Source organism: Bubalus bubalis, chromosome 15, assembly GCF_019923935.1.
Source record: "Bubalus bubalis isolate 160015118507 breed Murrah chromosome 15, NDDB_SH_1, whole genome shotgun sequence".
Lineage (NCBI taxonomy): Eukaryota > Metazoa > Chordata > Mammalia > Artiodactyla > Bovidae > Bubalus > Bubalus bubalis.
In genome coordinates this window covers 20940922-20959037 of record NC_059171.1, presented here as the reverse complement: position 1 = coordinate 20959037, position 18116 = coordinate 20940922, and the positions used below count along the sequence as shown (strand labels likewise).

At 44.1% G+C, this 18116-nt stretch overlaps 1 protein-coding gene across 1 annotated transcript in view; it reads right to left on the bottom strand.

The window, feature by feature from the left end:
* BAALC (BAALC binder of MAP3K1 and KLF4) overlaps window positions 1–18116 on the bottom strand; it is an 87296-nt gene that overhangs the window by 51441 nt on the left and 17739 nt on the right. The gene's annotated exons all lie outside the window — the stretch shown is intronic.

Here is an 18116-nt window from a genome sequence, read left to right as displayed (position 1 = left end):
TCCAAAATTACTGCAGATGGTGACTGCAGCCATGAAATTAAAAGACGCTTGCTCCTTGGAAGAAAAGCTATGACCAACCTAGTTCAGTTCAGTTCAGTTCAGTCGCTCAGTCATGTCCGACTCTTTGCAACCCCATGAATTGCAGCACGCCAGGCCTCCCTGTCCATCACCAGCTCCTGGAGTTCACTCAAACTCATGTCCATCGAGTCGGTGATGCCATCCAGACATCTCATCCTTTGTCATCCCCTTCTCCTGCCCCCAATCCCTCCCAGCATCAGAGTCTTTTCCAATGAGTACGACCAACCTAGACAGCATATTAAAAAGCAGAGACATTAGTGACAAAGGTCCGTCCGATCAAAGCTATGATTTTTCCAGTAGTCATGTATGGATATGACAGTTGGACCATAAAGAAGGCTGAGCACCAAAGAATTGATGCTTTTGAACTGCAGTGTTGGAGAAGACTCTTGAAAGTCCCTTGGACTGCAAGAAGATCAAACCAATCAATCCTAAAGGAAATCAGTCCTGAATATTCATTGGAAGGACTGATGCTAAAGATGAAGTTCCAATACTTTGTCCGCCTGATGCAAAGAGCTGACTCGTTGGAAAGACCCTGATGCTGAGAAAGACTGAAGGCAGGAGGAAAAGGGGATGACAGAGGATAAAATGGTTGGATGGCATCCCCGAGTCAATGGACATGAGTTTGAGCAAGCTCCTGGAATTGGTGATGGACAGGGAAGCCTGGTGCGCTGCAGTCCATGGGATCAAAAAGAGTTGGACATGACTGAGGAACTGAACTGAACTGAATAGAGACATCCCTAATTCCCGAGACCCTAAGGCCACCCTCTATCACCCCCATCCATCTCAGTACCACTTCCAACTCTCACTACTGAATATTCATCTCACAGTAATGATTGGCCTGCAGCCTCACCTGCCCAGTAAAACCATCAGCACCTTGAGGGCAGGAACCCCGTGTTAGTCATCGTCCAAGCCTGGAGCCCAGTACAGCCCCTGGCATATAATTGATGTTCACAAAGTCATAATGACTCCGCAGTGATCACCTCAGATCCATTCTGGAACAAGAGAGCTTAACCGCACACACTCTGCCAGGAACCAGCTGTCTGCCTGTAGAGAAACCACCTCTACTCGTAGCTGGAAAATAACGGGGTTGGGCCAGGCCTAGGGCATGTCTGAGGCTCCTGTTCTGCTAGAAGTCTGTGACTCCTGGTAGAACTCATTGTGCTCCTGTGACCCTGTAATTGGTAGTTTTATTTGTGAGGAACAATTGCCCCAAAGCTGGGAGGAGATGGTAAATGTCATCCTAGGAACAATTCCTAACAAGCTCACCTAAAGGTCTTCAGGCTCCAGGGCCCCTGAGAGTCTAGACTAGTGGTTCTTAAGTGGAACGATGTTACTCCCTGAAGATGTTTTGGTTGTCAGCTGGGGGTTGTCTACCCCATTGGCATCTAGTGGGTAGAGGCTGGGGATGCTGCTAAACATCCTATAATGCACAGGACAACCTCTGTAACAAAGGATTTTCAGGCCCAAAGAGTCAACAGTGCTGAGGGTGAGAAATCCTGCCTTCAAGCATGCAATTGTGTTCCCACATTTGGTCTTAACCCCAACATTTTACAATTCTGAGAACAGACAATGTGTGATGAGTTTCTTTTCCACTGGCTAGACAGGATAACCCCAACGACTATGCTTTTATTTTCTTTTTGCCCCATAGGCTATAACAAGTTTTATATTTAATATTCTTACTTCAGCTTTCCTTCTATCCACCACCTATTAAAAACAGCCACCACCACCAGTTTCGAACTTCCCTGTTGGCCCAGTGTTTGGGACTTGGCCTCCAGTGAAAAGGACGTGGGTTTGGTCCCTGGTCTGGGGAGACTGCACACGCTGCAGGGCAACTAAGCCTGTGCACCCCGAGCCCGTGCCCCACACCAGGAGAAGCCACCGCGATGAGAAGCCCGCACGCCACGACTGGAGAGTAGCTCCTGCCCGCTGTCACTAAAGAAAGCCTTCCTACAGCGAACAAGACCCAGCATGGCCAAAATAAAGACAAATCAAAGAAAGAGATAGAAGGGACTTCCCTGGTGGTCTAGTTAGGACTCTGCACTGCAGAGGACATGGGTTCAAACCCTGTCAAGGAACCAAGATCCCACGTGGCACAGTCAAACAAAACAAAAAACCACTTTCTCATGTATTTTTCGGAGCTATTTTTAAAATTATATTTTGTTTTTAAATTAAACTTTTTATTTGTATAGATTCATAAACAGTTGTGATGCCCAGAGCTCTCTGGGTTCTTTACCAGTTTCACAAAGAACCATATACAAGATAACAACCAGGGTGCTGACGTGGGTAAAATCCTTCCATCTTACTCAGATGTCCCCAGCTGTACGTGTATCCATTTGTGCATTTGCATTTAGTCCTATACAGCTTCACACATATGTAGGTTCACGAAACCATCACCATAGTCAAAACACAGAATAGTTTCACCACCACAAGGATTCCTGCCGCCCTTTTAGTGACCATACCAGCATACTCTCTTTTGACTTGGATTTATCAGCCTGCTGTGACCCTTATTAATGAGTTAGTAACACCTGTTTACTATTTGTATGAAAATTTAACATTTTGAGAAAATACACTTTGGGTTTTTTTTTTAAATATTTTGGCCGCACCTTGCAGCATGTGGGATCTTAGTTCCCCAGCCAGGGATGGAACCCTGAATTGGAAGCACAGAGTCTTAACCACTGGGAAGCCAGGGAAGTCCTGAGAAATACACGTTGACATATTCCTTTGCCATTATGAAGTTACCCTACCTAAGCAGCAGCTCCAGGCTGAGCGCCGATGACAATGGTAGACCAGTGGTTCCTAATTTCTCCACCATTGAGTGTATTAATGAAAACCATCATCCTATATGCCAGGAACACAGAATGGCCGTGAGAAAGCTACTTCTCTTCTCTGTGATTCAGTGTCTTCTTCTCAAAAATGGGAATAAAAACAGCCCCTACTTCAAAAAGATCATGGAGAATTCAACAAGTTAATACACACAAAGCACTTAGAATAGTGTGGCACATAAATCCTTAATAAATTTTCATTACAATATGTTCCCTCATTTAATACCCACAACTACCCTATTAGGTAAGTGCTCTTATTATTCCAGTACAATAGATGAAAAAAAGGAGCTCAGAAAGTTCAAGTAATTTCCCCAGAATCTTAATCTAGTAAGAGACAGAGTCAGGATTAGAACTCTGGGCTCTATGACTCCAAGTATCACCTTTGCCCCACTCTGTGGGAATATCGTGCTTCTGGGCTAAGTCACTTCAGTCGTGTCCGACTCTCTGTGATTCCATGGGGTGTAGCCCACCAGGCTCCTCTGTCCATGGGATTCTCCAGGCAAGAATACTGGAGTGGGTTGCTGTGCCCTCCTCTAGGGGATCTTCCCGACCCAGGGATGGAACCCACATCTCTTACATCTCCTGCATTGGAAGGCAGGTTCTTTACCACCAGCGCCACCTGGGAAGCCTCCTGTGGGACTATTAAGCAGATGTATTCAGAGTGAAAACTAGAAACTTGGATCCCAGAGGAACACAGGTTGCTGAGAAGGTGGGGATTTGGTATGGGACAAGTGGCTATCAAAAGAAACCAAAATTCTGAGATCCAAATACCCCCAACACCTTATTTCTAGAGTTTCACTATTCCTCTGAACAATAGAAACCCAAAAGAAAACCTTTTGTAAAACAAGTGAAATAATATTTTTTCTAAAATTTCTTCCCACACGAAGCTGCAAACACATGGGGGAAAGAAATCACTACTGATCAGCTCAAATGTATTCAGCACACCTAGCAAAGGGAAGCTACACAGCAGAAAGGCAGGAGGGGGACCCTGAGCCTCCACCCTTAGAAAGGAAAAGTTTTTGATTCACAGTTCTTTCTTTACTGATGTATTGATTTACATTGAGGCATAATGAAAAACTTCCGGGATCACGACTTAGGCAAGATAAAATCCCAGCCAATCCAGTAGCTTAGGAATTGAAAGCCAGGAGTTGGAAAAGGCTGGATCGTGAGCAGAGATTGAGTCATCCTCACCAGTCCCTCCCATCTCAGCTTCCTGGAGCTGGGACAGCACAGAGCAGAGGTTCCCAACGTTGTTGGGTCACAGGAATGAGATCCCCGGTGCACTGCACCGTGAGAAAAAGGCAGTCATGCAGCAGGTGTATGCGGGTGCTAGGAGGGTCCACGCCCCTTCTTAGGGGGGAGCTCTGCCTCCTTCCTCAGCAGTGACTTCCTCCCCGACATACTCACATCCCTCTCCCCTACTTTATTTTCTCCCCATAGCACTCATTTTTACATACCATGTGCTTTCCTTATTATTTTTTTAATCCATCATGCCTCACTTAGAACTGAAGCACGAGGGCAGAGGTTTTTGTTTATTTTGTCGCTCTAATATTCTCTAGTGCCTAGAATAATACCTGGCACACAATAGCTTCTCAATAAATACTCACTGAATTAATTTAGAAATGGTTTTTTGTATATGTGTATGTGTGTGAAATATCCTTTCTGATGAAATGGTAGTAACAACAAACGACAGGCCTTTTTCATGCCCCGATGGAAAAATTAAAAATGAACAACTCTGCTGGGGGAGAATGGATACATGTATATGTGTGGCTGAGTCCCTTCGCTGCTCGCCTGAAACTATCACCACGCTGTTAATTGGCACACCCCAATACAGGCTTGCCAGGTAGCTCAGTGGTAATGAGTTTGCCAGCCAGATGTGCGTTCAACCCCTGGGTCAGGAAGATCCTCTGGAGGAGGAAATGGCAACACCCTCCAGTATTCCTGCCTGGGACATCCCTTGGACAGAAGAGGCTGGCAGGCTATTTTCATGGTGTCTCCAAAACAGTCAGACACGTGTTAGCAACAACAACAAATACTCCAATACAAAATAAAAAGTTTTTATAAATGGCAATGCTTATATTACCATTCATGCACTCTTACACTTTTTTTCTCTTTTTAATTTTACACAATTAAAACAATTTTACTGGCCCATGAATTCTAAAAGTTTAGGGCTCCGGGGACTCAGAGAATAGTTTCAGAAAAAGGTAGGCTTGGTTTGAACCCGGCTCTACCAGCCATTTGATCTTAGGCAAATTCCTCTATATCTTTAAGCCTCAATATTCTCACCTGCAAAACAGGAATAGTCATTGAGAGGATGATATATATAAAGCAGGGACCCGGTACAGAGTGAGTTTAGCTCAGTGAATAAATGATGCTCACCGTGTGATTCAGCCGTGCTCAAGGCAGGCCTTCTCCACTCAGGCCGCATCTCAGAAGTCCTTCTGGGGTTTGCTCTCTTGCTCCAGCTACACTGCTGACACCTGGGCCACCCAAAGGAGCTCATCTTAACTCAGTATTTAACTCCCTTGCTATAAATGGTAAACATTGAAAGGTTTCGAGGCCCTACTTCCAAGTTGCTCAAGTCCACTTGCCTGGAGGTGGTGACTTCTGAGATCCGTATAAATTAAGAGATTGACAAATGAATTCTTTTCCCCAGTATGACTAGAAAAGAGAGGAATCAGGTCAGAAACCACTGCCAAAAAGATATCCTTCAGAAATGATGACAAAACAATTCTGAAATTAGAACATAAATAACTGAGGACATAGAAATCATTTCCTGTCAATTTGATTTGCATACATTTTTTAATCTTTTGCCTTCATTCAAGCACAACTTGCCTTTTGTTGGAGTCCATGGTATTGGAAAGCTACGTTAATGAAGAAAAATGAGTGTTAAACTGGGAGCTGCGGAAGCAGAGAGCTGTCTCTGCTGCTTAGCCTTGAGAAAGACGGAGCTGAGTCCGAGCAGAGACCGATGAAAGTCTCTGGACTTTAACTGCTTACGGGGAGGAGGGTATGATGAGTAACTGGAGAGGGTAAAACAGTTCTGCCACATCTGACAGGCTCTGTCCTGTGTAATTCCATCCACGGAGATGGATGTGGGCAAGACTCCGTCAGCAGTGGTTCTCATATGTTCAAAATGATCTGAAAAAATTGGGGGAACCATGGCCAGACTGCTAGCTGCCATCTAACATTGCTGTCATTCAGTTGCTCAGTTATGTCTGACTGCGACCCCATGGACTGCGGCATGCCAGGCTTCCCTGTCCTTCACCACCTCCCAGAGTTTGCTCAAACTCATGTTCATTGAGTGGATGATGCCATCCAACCATCTCGCCCTCTGTTGAATGTTAGCCCTTTGTTTTTACCTTAATAACAGAATCTTGATTTTTAGCATAGCATGTTGCCACTCAGCTAAAAGACATTTCCCAGCTTCACTTGCAGCTTAATGTGGTCATGTGACTAATTCTGACCAATGACATAGAAATAACAAATGATGCTACCAGGGAGTTTCTTTAAAGGAATGAGGCAGGTCCTTCTCCATTCTCTTCCCCCATCTTAACATCTGTAATGTGGATGCCATGCCTGGACCATAAGTTCAAAGGCCACCCGAGCATGGCAGGGCAGTAAGCTCATGGCAAAGCATTGAGATAGAGGAAGCCTGGGTCCCTAAGGACTTGGGATATTGGCCCAGGAAGGAAACAGAGATTTATCCTGTTTTAAATCACTACTTTTTCAGGTTTCTTCTTCACAACTAAACCTAATCCTAACTGATAAAGGTTTTGACTTTTTATTTTGCCAAATAAAACTTTAAAAAATCAAACTACTGCATATCATCACATGATGAAATACCAGAATAAAGAATTGTCTTTTGAATTGAATACTTTTTTTTAATTCATCCAATAATCATTGAACATTTACTATGTGGCAGGCACTGTCATAGGGCCTGGAGGACAGCAGTGAGCATATGAAGGAGACACAGCACTTACCCTTGTAGGGCTAACACTGCAGTGACACTATGTAAAGCTTGCCAGGGACTCCCTGGTGGTCCAGTGGTTAAGAATCTGCCTTCCAGTGTTGGGGGCGGGGGGTGGCAGGCGCATGCTGGATCCCTGGTCAGGGAACTAGGATCCCACACGCCCCAGGGCAGCTGGACCTGCGCACTGCAACTGGAGAAGCCCACATGACTCAGTGAAAGATCCCCCTGTCGCAGCTTAGACCCAATGCAGTCAAAAATAAAATTCATAAACAAATATTTTTTAAAATGGAAGAAAGGAAGTAAAGCTTGCCAAACTTGCTGTTTCTCATTTTACTGCAAGCCAATGATAACTCGCAGAAGTTCTTCTGATAGAAGAACTGTACAAAAAAGATCTTCACAACCCAGATAATCACGATGGTATGATCACTCACCCAGAGCCAGACATCCTGGAATGTGAAGTCAAGTGGGCCTTAGGAAGCATCACTATGAACAAAGCTAGTGGACGTGATGGAATTCCAGTTGAACTATTTCAAATCCTGAAAGATGATGCTGTGAAAGTGCTGCACTCAATCTGCCAGCAAATTTGGAAAACTCAGCAGTAGCCACAGGACTGGCAAAGGTCAGTTTTCATTCCAATCCCAAAGAAAGGCAATGCCAAAGAAGGCTCAAACTACTGCACAATTGCACTCATCTCACACGCTAGTAAAGTAATGCTTAAAATTCTCCAAGCCAGGCTTCAGCAATACACGAACTGTGAACTTCCAGATGTTCAAGCTGGTTTTAGAAAAGGCAGAGGAACCAGAGATCAAATTGCCAACATCCGCTGGATCATCGAAAAAGCAAGAGAGTTGCAGAAAAAAATCTATTTCTGCTTTATTGACTATGCCAAAGCCTTTGACTGTGTGGATCACAATCAACTGTGGAAAATTCTGAAAGAGATGTGAATACCAGACAACCTGACCTGCCTCCTGAGAAATCTGTATGCAGGTCAGGAAGCAACAGTTAGAACTAGACATGGAACAACAGACTGGTTCCAAATAGGAAAAGGGGTACATCAAGGCTGTATATTGTCACCCTACTTATTTAACTTATATGCAGAGTACATCATGAGAAACGCTGGGCTGAAAGAAGCACAAGCTGGAATCAAAATTGCCGGGAGATATATCAATAATCTCAGATATGCAGATGACACCACCGTTATGGCAGAAAGTGAAGAGGAACTAAAAAGCCTCTTGATGAACGTGAAAGAGAAGAGTGAAAAAGTTGGCTTAAAGCTCAACATTCAGAAAACGAAGATCATGGCATCCGGTCCCATCACTTCATGGCAAATAGATGGGGAAACAGTGGCTGATTTTATTTTTCTGGGCTCCAAAATCACTGCAGATGGTGACTGCAGCCATGAAATTAAAAGACGCTTACTCCTTGGAAGGAAAGTTATGACCAACCTAGATAGCATATTCAAAAGCAGAGACATTACTTTGCCAACAAAGGTCCGTCTAGTCAAGGCTATGGTTTTTCCTGTGGTCATGTATGGATGTGACAGTTAGACTATAAAGAAAGCTGAGCACCGAAGAATTGATGCTTTTCAACTGTGGTGTTGGAGAAGACTCTTGAGAGTCCCTTGGACTGCAAGGAGATCCAACCAGTCCATCCTAAAGGAGATCAGTCCTGGGTGTTCATTGGAAGGACTGATGTTGAAGCTGAAACTCCAGTACTTTGGCCACCTGATGCAAAGAACTGACTCATTGGAAAAGACCCTGATGCTGGGAAAGATTGAAGGCAGGAGGAGAAGGTGACGACAGAGGATGCTATGGTTGGATGGCATCACCAACTCAATGGACATGGGTTTGGGTGGACTCCGGGAGTTGGTGATGCACAGAGGGGCCTGGCGTGCTGCGGTTCGTGGGGTCTCACAGTCGGATACAACTGAGCAACTGAACTGAACTGAATGATAACTTGGTCAGGACTGATACTGGTCCACATGACATATCTGAGAACCACTGCCTAAAGTGGGATTATGGCATTGTCTGCAAACTCAGATACATATTAAGCATTGCCTGTAGCCTGTAGCTCACATATTAACTACTGCTTCCAAAATGTAGGTAGACTCAAAAAAAGGAAATTCATTTAAAAGCATTACTGAATTCATAATATCTTTCTGTCAATTTGGTGGGGGGTGGGGCCAATTTTTCTCAATCACTGAACACTGAAAGTTTGGGACATTATACTGAATACTGAAATTTTGGGGCATTATAAAATAATTACTGTACTCAAAATGTGAGAAAACAAGTATCTTTTTTTCTTATAACCATTTTCATTTCTAAGGATTGTGAAAGATCACTGAATCCTGTTTCCATAGTTTTCCATGTGAGCACTGAGAAGACTCTCCCCTTTAAAATTCTTGGCTTAGAGACCCTGATAGTTTCTCCCTATTCAGGGTACACTTTCTAAGCTATTTAGAGTTGCTTGTCCCTTAAGGATTCCCCTGAGATACTGCCTTTGCTAAGATCTAATGGCATTAATCCATACAGGTTGGAACGGAGCTGAATAGTCAAAACCTCTGTCCTCATAACCCATAGGACAGTGTTAAAAGGGACAAGTTGCTGAGCAGGTGAGGCAGAAATCATCTGCCAAGGTCTCACCGTGGGTACAGATTCCCCACTCCAAGAAAGCAACACCGTATTGGACCTTGGGACCACACGGTCCTTTGAAGTGGCCACCTCTCGGCAAAGAGTTGAAAGCAATGCAGTTGACCTCAGAACAGTCTGAGCACTGAATTTCATAGGGAATAAAAGACGACCAGGTGAAACTTTCAGTCTAGTTTCTGTTCCCAGGCATCCTGACAGACAGTCCTTGTGCAGTCCAGCCTTAGAAAGAAGATTCTTCCAACCAAATTACCTTGGGAGAGATTGCAAGAACACTTATAAAGCAAAGACGGCAGGCAGTTCTGGGAGAGCATTTATGATCTGTGTGATAAACAGAAATGTCAGAAGGATCTGATGTTATACCTCATAGATGTGTGTGTGTGTGATCATATATGTAAAAGAGCTCAAACAGGCAAGATGGGTGAGAGGCAGCAGGAAATGGGAGCTGCCCTTTCTGATGGGAGGACCAAAGAAACACCTGTGTGGCATGGCCTGTAGTTCTGGCCAGTCTGTGGACTCCAGTAACCTCAGGATGGACCCAGACGTGTGAATTTCCTCAGTGACACCACTGTGATTCAGTCACTCCTGAATTCATCTCAAGTGTCATTTCCCAGAGTGAATTCTTCAGAACATTATGTTTCCAGAATGATAACTGGGATTCTGTTATACCCAAGCAGGAGGAGAAGGGGATGACAGAGGATGAGACAGTTGGATGGCATCACCGACTCGATGGACATGAGTTTGAGCAAGCTCCGGGAGTGGGTGATGGACAGGGAAGCCTGGCATGCTGCAGTCCAAGGGGTCGCAAAGAACTGCACACGACTGAGCGACTGAACTGACTGATTCTGTTATAAGTTTGGGCAACTCTTCATTAAACAAAGGTGTATTTGTTATTATTTTCTTTTAAAAAGCATTTACTTATTTATTTGGCTGCACTGGGTCCTCGTTTTGGCACACAGGATCTTCCATTGCGGTGCACGGACTCTCTGGTTCAGGCACACAGACTCCAGAGCAGTGGCGGTATGTGGGCTTAGTTCCCCGACCAGCGACTGAACCCATATCCCTTGCACTGCAAGGTCCTACTATACAGCACAGGGAACTATATTCAATATCCAGGCATAAGTCATAATGGAAAAAATATTCAAAAGAAAGTTTATATATGTACATGTACATGTATAACTGAATGTTATACATGTACATGTACATATACATATAACTGAATCACTTTGTTGTACAGCAGAAATTAACACAACACTGTAAATCAACTATATCTCAATTAAAAAAAAGAAGAAATGGGTTTCTGTATCCTCAGGTCTGTTACAGGTTCAAACAATCACAAATCATCCTTTGTACATCATACATTTCCAGGTTTCCTTCCCCACCTTTGCAGTTCATAAGGTGAGCCCAGAAAACCAGCAAGTTGATATGCCCATAGCAGATACCCAAGGTCTCGGCAGTGGTGCCATGAACACCAGGGAGGAAGCCCCGCCCAGGGCTTGGAAGGAAGCCTGCTCCTGGCTGTGCCTGACATGAGAAAAAGCGACCTTGTTTCAATTTGTTCTCACCACACAAATAACTTTCTCCTTTATTCCCAGAACACACTGGCATTTTTTCAAGGGGTGATATGCCAGAGGGGTTTCCCAGACGACCGAACTAGAATTTTTGTGTACTTGTCCTTTCCTGCACCAAGTCCATCTTGAAGCAGGAGGCTGGAGGGGTAGCTTCAGGGTCTTGTCCCCCTTCAGAGTTTAATGAACTATCAGCTTCTGCGGTCCAAATTCTTTTGAAGCTGTGCTGTGTACTGGGTGCAGAATTTTCATCCTCAATTGTTTACGGATCAAAGCCATTTTTCCAACAAAAACACATTTAATTGTGTCAGAAGGTGGAATTTTCATGTCTGTATTCCATAGTTAAGGTCAAGTGGATTTAAGTGAGCTTTAGGAAAACAAATACCAATATCTCCACATTATCTGAATAGGTGGAAAAATAATTCCAGGTTCTAGTAGTATAGGGAGGGCCATTTTTTTAAGGTGTGACTTTTATAAAGAGTTTTTGAGGATGTACCTGCTTTTGTATACTTTCTAGCAGAGAGACTTCAATGTTCAAGCATCTATTGTGTATCTGGGGATATCTGGCATGGATTCAGGGTGCCTCATGTGGCCCCAGGGTGTCTAGCATAGATCCTGGAGACATCTGCTGTGGATTCAGGGCATCTGGCACAACCTGGGATTGTCCAGTGTGGATCAGGGTGTCTGATATGACCCTGGGGTATCTAGCATGGACCCTGGGGTGTCCAGCACAGAATGAGGTGTCCAGCATGGGCCTTAGGGTATCTCTGCTAGGATAACTCTTGCTCATTGTAAAAATGGTTTTCTTTTCATAGCCTCTTCCTTCTTCATGTGGTAAGTTTGAAAAGTAACTCCTTTTTCTGGTTCCTGTGAAGACTGGGGACTGGGGCAAGGATCATAACTGATTTTGCATTCTTCATTTCATGCTATTCACTTCTGACACCACTGTTACTAGTGACTTAGACTCAAACTGTTAAGGTTTACACTGAGTAATATTTTTCCTGCTCCTTTAGAAATTTTTGGAAACGAGATTATTGAAACCAATTGATTTAACTTTAGATACAGTTGGAAACCTCTGGCCTTAGTGGATGGTTTTGGCATAAATATCATTCACACTCGCCTTTTTCCAGGGACGACTGCACACTTTCTTTAATCTGGGTCAATGTGCCTAAAAATGCAGGGGTCAGCACAGTCCTGGGGAGACCGAGGTCATATTCTTGTGCTTTCATTTGGATGATAATTGTGAAAAATATTACATGCATATTTGTGATCATCCAGATGATTTCAGCTCAGTAGAATTCCATGATTTGGTGACCATGTTTGCATTGATTTTAAGGCTCTGTTGGTACCAAGTGCTTTAATAGTCTTGAAGTATAAAGAAAGGAATGTACAAACAAGACCTCTGCACTGTGTATGTGAAGGGGAAATGGCCTCGTGGCAAAAGAGTCATTTAAATGGAAAAAAGGTAAGAGATTCGAATCATCCCCCAACACAAGGAAATACAGGGGGCTGATCTGGAAACAAGGGCATCCCAGCGTAAGCAGCTGTGCTCCCGTCCTTACAGCAACCCACCTGCAGTAAGAGTACTGCATGCTGAAAGCTGGAATCACCGTTAAGATGAAGAGTAACTGCGATAGTGACCATGACTCAAATGATGGTCCACTGTGTTCCAACATCAAATGCATCAAGTGGATGAAAGTGAAATAGAAAACAAGCAAACGTATCTTTCTACCACGAAAACTAACAGTCGTGAATCAGCTTCTACAAAATTACCTGTGAAATTAATGCTATTATTCAGAATGCAAATGAATAATAATTATTCATTATTTTAAAATGTAATAATTATTCAGCTATTCTTCAGGCTTTCTTGTTTGTGAATTTCTCCTTTGTGAATTATTCTTTGTCTAACGACTGTGTATGAGTTGTAAGGAGTGGCTCTACCTAATTTAATGTGTATATATTTAAGCAAATTTTAAGTCTGCTATCCACAGGTCAATTAATCTTTAAACCTGTGAGGTTGGCATTATTTTTCCCATTTCTATAGGGAAATGGGAGCTTAGAAGATATACAAATTTGTCTCAGCAAATACGCAATCCAGAGTAGAAATCAGGTTATTATCATTCTCACAAACTTCTACAGCCTTCCTAAAGCCAAAGATGCATCCTTGGATAGGACATGTGGCCTTTGGATCATTTGGTCAAAAAGGAATTCACCCAAAAGCAATTCACTGGAAGACCCATTTGCCAAAAGCTAATTAGTCAAATGGGCTTCCCAGGTAGCTCAGTGGTAAAGAACCTGCCTGCCATTGCAGGAGACGCATGTTCCATCCCTGAGTTGGGAAGATCCATGAAGAAGGAAATAGCAACCCATTCCAATATTGTTGCCTGGGAAATCCCATGGATGGAGGAGCCTGGTGGGTCTCAAGAGAGCCAGGTTCACAGGGTCTCAAAAGAGCCGGACATGACTGAGTAACTAACCAACAACAATTAGTCAAATACTCTTTTCAATGAAAAACAAAAAAGCCAAACAATCAATCCCCCAAGTACTATCAGTCAATTATTTTAAAGGCAGTTCAGAAAAGTCTGCTGGAACAATATGCTGTCCATGCAGATTCAGACAAAGGCAGGGCAGGGGCTGGAAGTGGAACAGGGGCAGAGTGGAAGTCCAGCAAAAATGGATTTAAAGGAAAGTCTCATTATTGACACTTAAAAGAATCCTGGACTAGCAATTCCGAGATAAAGCAGCCACAGCAAAGTTGAGGCAGAACCCAAACTAGGGGCAAAGTCTTAGGTATTCAGTGGATTCACTAACAGGATTCATTTATTTGTGAAGAGTTGGGCTTTGAACTGGTAGTTCTTTCCTGTGAAGTCTCTATCTTGAGTGGGAAGCCCATCTCACCTGGGCTTCCAGAGTTCAGCCAGGTCCTTACTCCAACCTGAGAGGTAAACAGAGGTGGGGGAGGCAGGAAGTCTGGTATCGAGAACTTTCCTTAAGGCTCCTGTCTCCCCATTGCTGCTCTCTGCTCTGCACAGGTCGCATGGTCGCCCAGCATTTATTAATGTGCCTTTAAGAATTCATGTTCCCAGGGCTTTCCCTGGTGGCTCAGTGGTAAAGAATCCACCAGCCAATGCAGAGGACACAGGTTCAAACCCTGGTCCAGGAAGATCCCACATGCCTCAGAACAACTAAGCCCATGCACCACAACTACTGAGCCTGTGCTCTAGAGCCCATGAGTTGCAACTATTGAGCCCACGTGCCACAACCACTGAAGTCCACATGCCTAGAGCCCATGCTCTGCAACAGGAGAAGCCACCACAATGAGAAGCCTGAGCACCGCAACTACAGAAAACCCATGTGCAGCAATAAAGACCCAGCACAGCCATAAAGAAATCAATCTTAAAAAAAGAATTCATGTTTCCAGAGCAAGGGAGAAAGTCCGAGCAATGGCCACCAGCAGAGGCAAAGGATTTAGTTACCAGGGGAGGATGAACTGATCCACCCAACAGGAGGTCCTTAGAAGAATCTATGTGACGGCACCACTAGAGTCTGGGTTGCATGAACAATTTGGGGGACCCAAATTGGATTCTGGAGAGTCTCAGCGATCTCAGGAAAAAGAGGTGGCAGGAGATAAAGGAAGAAGTCATACTGAGTTCACTGTTGCTGGAAGATTTTCCAGTGTTTGGATCAAAATGAATGGGGACATATTTGGATTCTTTTTTTTTTCTTCCTTGATTGGCTTTCCTAAACTTCACCTGGCTCTGCTTGGCTTGATGATTTTCCAAAGAAATCAGATAGGCATCTTAAAAGTCAGCCAGAAAAATAAGACATAGATGTGTGCTACATAATGACATTTCATAGTCTTCAAAATTAAGACATACACTAAATGAAACTTCCAGATAACAAAATGGCATAGAGAACAAATTCTTGTTTCTGGGAGAATCACCTTCTGTTTCTCAAAGCACATTTCACTTCTAAGAACACTATGCCACATAGCAATATTCATCTGTGTTAGTTTCTCAGGGCTGCTGTTAACAAAGTACCACAAACTGGGTGGCTTGAAAGAAACAGAAATTTGTTTTCTCACATTTGTTTCAGAGGCTGGCAGTCTGAAATGAAGATGTTGGCAGAGCTGGTTCTTTCCGGAGGCCCTGAGAGAGAAAGCCTGTTCTATGTCTCTCTCCCAGCTTCTGGGAGTTGCTGGCAATCCTTGGTATTCCTTGGCTGGTAGAGGCATCACTCCAGTCTCTGCCTCTGACTTCACATGGTATTCTCCTTTTTGTGTCTGCATCCAAATCTCCTTCTTATAAGGACATTTGTCACTGGATCAGAGTTCACCTTAATCCAGTGCAAAATCATCTTAACTTGATTACACCTGCTAAGACCCTATTACCAAATAAGATCCCATTCACAGGGGTTAGGGTCACTGGGGCTCAGGACCTGAACAGATCTTTCTGGAAGACACAAGTCTATCCACTATCTCATCCAATACAAAACCATCTGAACCAGCAAATTCTTTTTCTATACTATAACCCAAGGTTTTACTTTTTTTAAACCAGGCTCAGTGAACTCCAATTTTCCAAATGGAAAATGTTATAACTGCAATTGCAACTAGGTCTGTCCCACTCAAGCCCTTCAGTAACATCTACTTCTATATCGTCCCAACAGCAAGACCTGCACCAAAGAAAATCAAAACTTAGGTAACAAAATAAATAAATACTCATGGCATCATTTTGAGGCATAATTAGGGAGTCAAGTGACTCATCAAGGCAAAAGGATTACACTTCATCCAGAATTAGATTCTCGATTTGTTGTATGAACCAATCATTAGAATTAACCTGTAAGACATGTATTTTCAGAGCGCATTGGATTTAATCATCCTAATGTGTCCTGTGACTACGGCAAGCTAAGTCAGTTTGGGCATTGTGGAATACAAATCCAGTTCAGATGTGTATTCAGAATTACACCAAGAGAAAGAGATTAAAAAGATATGCTTTTCTTTTAAGAGGATTGTTACCAGGCTTTTAAAGATGCCCAAGCACCTCATTAATGGTTAATGTGTTCACCAGGTTTGTACAAATTCAACAACCCAGAGACACATTCAAATATGTTTATTTAACCACTCTGGAGATTTAAAAAAAAAGAAAATTGGGTCTTTCTGGATAACAATAAATCACTAGCTCCCCCTCCCCACCATGCTGGCTATGGAAGAGCCCCTTGCCAGTGTCCTGCCCATATTCCAAAACATGGAGGGAGGTGGTCCCTCTCCACTCACTTGCAACATCATCTCCACTTCAACTCCTGATTCAAGGAGGTCCCTGGCAACACAGAAAGTGTTTCCGAGGCCTGAAAGAGCAGCCTGAGAAAGTAGGACTCTCTCCTCAATGATGAAGATGTAGTTTCTGCCTCCTCCTTATTTATCTTCCTCCATCCCCTTTTATTCTCCCAAGGCTGATCAGAGTGCAGCGGAAATAATGGTCAGAAGGGGAAAAAAGTAACATAGGGAAATGGGGCAACAGTGATTGGATAACCCAGGGTGGTTTCACAGAGGGCATGGCTTCGGGGTTGGATTCGTACAGGAATGAGCAAACGTGAAGGTAAAATGTTCCATCTGAGCAAGTGAGACTCAAGACGTAGAGAAGAAAGGAAAGGGCAGGCCGAGGAAGCTTGTGAGGACTCTAGTGTGGATCTGGAAGGACAGAAGGTTCAGGCCAGAGGGCCATGGGCCTGGAAGGCCAGGCTGGTTTTCATCATCTGTCCAGTAAGAAACAGAGGTCACAAAGCACCCGGGGGCATGAGTGATAGGATCACATCCATGCTCCAGACAGACTCTGGCAGGAGTGTGCGGAATGACTGAAGAAATGAAAGGTCAGAAGTAAACGAGAGGACTTCCCCAGTGGCGCAATGGATTAAAAAAATCCACCTATACAGGGGACGTGGGCTCAATCCCTGGTCCGGGAAGATTCCACATGCTGTGGAGCAACCACACGCCTAGATCCCGTGCTTTGCAACAAGAGAAGCCACTGCAGGGAGAAGCCTGGGCACAAGGGAAAATAGTCCCCACTCACCGCAACCAGACAAAGCCCGTGCACAGCAACAAAGACCCAGCACAGCCAATGTAAATAAATATAAATGTGTTTTTAAAACGAAGTAAATGACAGGCTCAGAGCCTCCATGGAGGTAATCCCAGTCCTGCTTCCCCTGCCCCTGGAGCGAAGCCCACACTCTTGCCCATCACCCATGAGGTGGGGGCTACACATTCCGTCCCCTACAAGCTCATTCCAGCCTTAGGGCCTCTGCACTCGCCGGGGCTGTCCAGGAGCCCATCGGCCCCGAACGTCCACAAGGCCCACCCTGCTTTCCACTCACAGTTGAACTCACATATCACTTCCTCAAAGAGGCCTTTCCTGAGCACCCAATCTGTTAGCCCCCACCCTATCCCCAGTCCCATCTCTTTCATTACCTAGGGTTTGTTTTTTTTCCCCACATGCTTACAAATATCTAAAATTACCTTGGTAATTACCATTACTATCACCGTCACACCCCATCCGAACATAAGCTCCAAGAGCAGAGTCTTGTCTGTCTGGTTCTCTTCTACAATATCTAAAACAGTGCCCCCTACCACCCACAGTGGGTGCCGAAGAGCATTTGTGGAAAGGAAGGAAGGAAAGGAGAGAGTTGCTCACTAGCTGAGGAACCCAAAACAATTCAACTGAGCTTGTGGTCTGGGGAGAGACAAGCCTGGGGTGATGAGAGAGGTGCCTGCCTTGCCACCAGATTGCCCCACGTGCAGGAAGGTCAATGGGAGGCTGTTCAAAGGTGAGAATGCAGGAGGCCCTGAATTAAGGCACTAGTCGGGGCCTAAAGAAATCAATTCAATCCAAGAGGCATTTCAGAGACAGTCTGTGGGATTTGGTTCCACATCAGATATGCAAAAAGAGAGATAAAGGTGGGTGTAAGACAAAAATAACTCTGAAGTCTTGCACCCAGATAACCAAAGGATGACTGTGATAAACAGAGAGGGAATGCACAA